The following is a 4,411-nucleotide window of genomic DNA, read 5'->3' as shown; positions in this document are numbered from 1 at the left end:
TTCATTACCCCTTGAGAGCCACTTCTCTAGGTCTTGTTGACCCAGGGCTTCTGAAGCTTAAATGTACACAGAAATTCCCTGAGGATGCACATTGCTGATCCAGTAGGTCAGAGGCAGGGCCTGAGACTCTGCATTTCTAACAAGCTCCCAGGTGATGTGAATATTGTTGGTCACTGTATCACAATTAAGTAGCAAGGTTGTAGAAAATTCCACATTCGTACCAATTGGATGAACACTCAAGGAAAGCTGATGAAAGTAATTATCGAAATAGTGAATTTACAATGAATTGTAGCCCAAACAATGTAAGATTACTAGAAGCTAAGAAAACAAGCATTATCCTGGTGTCCTAACAAAGCAGCTGTCTTCACTTTGCCATATTTTCTTCCAGTCCTTAGTATTCATTCATAGTTGGACACATCTAAGGGGGAAATTTGCAAGAGTCTTTTCAAGGTCATACAGGCAACTTCATGTGCCATTAGGTGTTTTATTCTATAATACTGTAAATGTACTAGCTCATAATACATATTTATTGCCTGTGGAGAGATTTATAGCCCCAAATTAAGATAATGAACCCTGCATTTACTTGATCTGATGATGCTCAGCACCCCTCCCTTTTTTTAAAGTATGCCAGTTGTCTCCTCTCCTTGAGAACTATTGACTGCACCTAAATTAATACCACCTAAGGTCATTTGTTTTCTTACTGCAAGTGTTCTGAGAGTCAGGGTAAGATATTAATTTAAGTTTACTAAAGCATATCAGTTACAGTGTAACTTTATCCTATAATTCTGTGATAAAAATTCATAGAAAATATAACGAAAATCCTGGAGTGAAAATAATCCCCCTATATTTCATCTGTAATACTTAAAATAATGATTGGTAAGCATTCTTGTTGGTCACATTGAAAATATTGGACATAGTACACATTTCCCCTCGTTTACAAAATGGTTATGTTCACTGCTTTAGCTTGCTGTTGCTTAAAATAGCCCTCCTAGGACTGCTGCATAGAGGTTTTTTTTTTTAAAAAGTACAAGTTACTTTTTGTTAACTTATTAAAAGATACAAGGAGACTTCAGGGGTAGATTAACTGCACCAGGAATGCCTTCATTATGATTTGGGGAGGTATAATATACATCACTCTTCTTATTTCCTTCTTATGGCAGCCTGTGAAGAAGAAAAGAAAGCTACTGGCAGCACCTATCAAAATCTCCCAGTGCATCCCCTTGACTCAGCCAGTTTCACTTCTGAAAATCAGTGCTATAGAAATCTTTGCATCAGTGTGGAAAAATAGATGTGTTAATTACAGCATTTTTTCCATTGTAGCATTATTAGAAATAAGCAAACACTGAGGACTATAAATGCCAATCAGTAGTGAAAGCTTAAATAAAGTATGATGCACCCATAATGAAGATCACTTTGCAGCTTATGAAGGAAGACTGGAGGTAGTTGGACGTCTACTGGTATATAGTATTGAATGAAAAAAAGCAAGTTGCAGAACTTAAAAAGAGGAAAACATGTTTCTGTTTGTGAGTGAACATGTATGTAATTTAAAATATCTACACATCAAACTTAAAAATGGTTACCCTTGGAGAGAAGGGGAAGGAGAGAAGGAGAGGGAGAGAATGCTTACTCTTCATGAGCTTATAGGTTTGAATTTTGATGGTGATCACACATTACTTTGCAATTAAAGCATTATTTTGAGAAAAACCAGAATAAACCTGGGTCCTAGTTCTACTTCTGCTACTTATTAGCTACTAGTGTTAGAACAGTGGTTTGCAAAAAGGCTCAGTTTTGCGCTCTCTCACCAACATTTGGCAGTGTCTGGAGACAGGATTGGTTATCATTTGGGGCGATGGTATGTCTAGTGGGTAGAAGCCAGAGATGCTGCCAGATATACAGGGCACAACACAGCCCTCCACGAAGAATTGTCCAGCCCAAAATGTCAGTAGTACCAAGCTGAGAAATTCTGTGTTAGACTCCAGAGCTGTCCTGGTGTTGGAGTATGCAGGTGATGCACTGCACAGTGGCAGGGGGAACCATTCTCACTCTGTGGTGTACTTTGCATAGCCGTAGAATTGTAAGTATGATATAATAAGGTAAATAAACGTGCAAGTTTGTACCCCAGGAAGACAGGCACCAGGTCTTTGTTTTCTCCTTCGCTCTGGCACCTGGCACAGAGGTTGGCACAGTAAGCAGCCAGTTCACATTTGTTGAATTAATGAATGAATTGAACTAGATATCACATTAGGCACTAGCGTGGCCAAGTTGTAGCAGATGCTGAAGATTGAAGAAGAATTTATGGCAGAAACCTAAAATTATATTTAATGTCTGTCAGTCAGTTTTTATCTGCAGATCGGCAAAAGACTGCTAATATCCACATTTAGCTCTGGACATGTTGGTTGGCTTTTTCCTGAATCGTTACCTTTTGATAAGAAAATTACAATTCTTCATGGAAAAATGCCAGAACAAAACACTATCAAATATTTCTAGAGTTGATTTTTTCAATCCTCAGCTATCCTTTTGGCTACATATTATATTTAGCGAAGAAGATTAACAAAAGAATCTTAAACTACCTCGACACTACCCAACATAGTAAGATAATATACTTTATTTTGTTTGATCCAGATGGGAGTGAAGCAGCTAAGCAGAGGTTTTCCTTTTTCATTAATGTTTTATAATGGAGAACATTTTATAAAAATGTTCACAAGAATGGTCCAATATAATAAATGAAAAAGTTGTTGACATACCCTTTAACGGTTATTGACATATTGCTAACAGATATCCTTATTTTATATAGGTTAGAAAATTGTGGGCCAGGCATGGTGGCTCATAACTGTAATCCCAGCACTTTGGGAGGCTGACGCAGGAGGATCTCTTGAGCTCAGGAGTTCAAGGCCAGCCTGAGCAACATGGCGAAACCCCATCTCTACAAAAAATAAAAAATAAAAAAATTAGCTGGGTGTGGTAGTGTGTGCCTGTAGTCCCAGCTACTCAGGAGGTTGAGGCAGGAGGATTGCTTGTGCCCGGGAGATAGAGGCTGCAGTGAGTCAAGATTGTGCAACTGTACTCCAGCTTGGGTGACCAAATAGGATCCTGTCTCAAGAAAAAAGAAAAAAAAAAGGAAAAGAAAAAAAATTGTGCTTATGGTGGTTTAATGGTTAATTAGTGGTGTCCAGTAGTCAAATTAAGGTTTTCGGCTTTGCAGTTCTGTGTCCTTTTCACCATACTAAAACTAGGGAGCAAGGTTACCTTTCTTTTTTCTTACATCATTCTCCCAGTTCCTCAAACTTTCGGCAACGAATGATAGAGTTAAAATTGAATTTGTAAAACCAAAATGTAAACAAAGCAAAGTGTTAGTGATATTACTGTATATGCATTTATACCTTTGTTAGGTATTCTACTGTTTTTCTCTTAGCAGCTGTGCTTTTAACTACTTTAGAAGAATCAGCCCATTAATTTTTTTTGTTCTTATTTTTAGTGTGCTTCACTGCTTGGTTTCCTTTGTTTTTCTGAGATATGTGATTTATATGCTATTAGCAGGTTGTATTATAATTACTATTATTTGCTTTCAAGAATAGAGACTTGAGGAAAGCTTTATAGTGAACCTTCATTGCACTGTGTTGAGTGCCCAATGCCACAAGCACGTTCTTCCTTTGTATTTTTGCAAAGTTCCATTGCCTAGGACTGTCTGGAGACAATCTTTGTTGGTCTATTGGTTACCATTACTTTAGCAATCACTTATGGAATAATAAGAACGACGCTGCGCTGGCACTTACATCTACACTTTTAGCTAATCCTTACAATAACCTCGTAACCTAGCTCTCATAAGGGAGGTACTTGTTTTATACCTGTCACAGATGAGGAAAAGTAGTATGCAAAGTTGAATAACTTATCATCTGTCTTTTTGGTTATAGACATTTTATTAGGTGTGAAGTGCTATCTCACTGTGGTTTTGATTTGTGTTTTCCTGATGGATAAAGATGTTGAGCATCTTTTCATATATTTATTGGCCTTTCTTTAGAGAAATATCTAAGTTCATTTAGATCTCTTGCTCACTTAAAAATTGGATTATTGGACTGGGCATGGTGGCTCATGCCTATAATCCCAGCATTTTGGGAGGCCAAGTTGGGTGGATCACTTGAGGTCAAGAGATTGAGACCATCCTGGTCAACACGGTGAAACCCCATCTCTACTAAAAATACAAAAAATTAGCTGGGCATGGTGGTGCATGCCTGTAATCCCAGCTACTCAGGAGACTGAGGCAGGAGAATTGCCTGAACCCAGGAAGCAGAGGTTGCGGTGAGCCGAGATCACGCCATTGCACTCCAGCCTGGGTAACAAGAGCAAAACTCCGTCTCAAAAAAAAAGAAAATTGTGCTGTACATCTTATATACAATAAAGAAAGTGTTCAAAA

Source organism: Sapajus apella, unplaced genomic scaffold, assembly GCF_009761245.1.
Source record: "Sapajus apella isolate SASKATOON/1434 unplaced genomic scaffold, GSC_monkey_1.0 scaffold1026, whole genome shotgun sequence".
Classification (NCBI taxonomy): domain Eukaryota; kingdom Metazoa; phylum Chordata; class Mammalia; order Primates; family Cebidae; genus Sapajus; species Sapajus apella.
The sequence above is the reverse complement of the archived record's forward strand: the minus strand, read 5'-3'. Positions refer to the sequence as shown.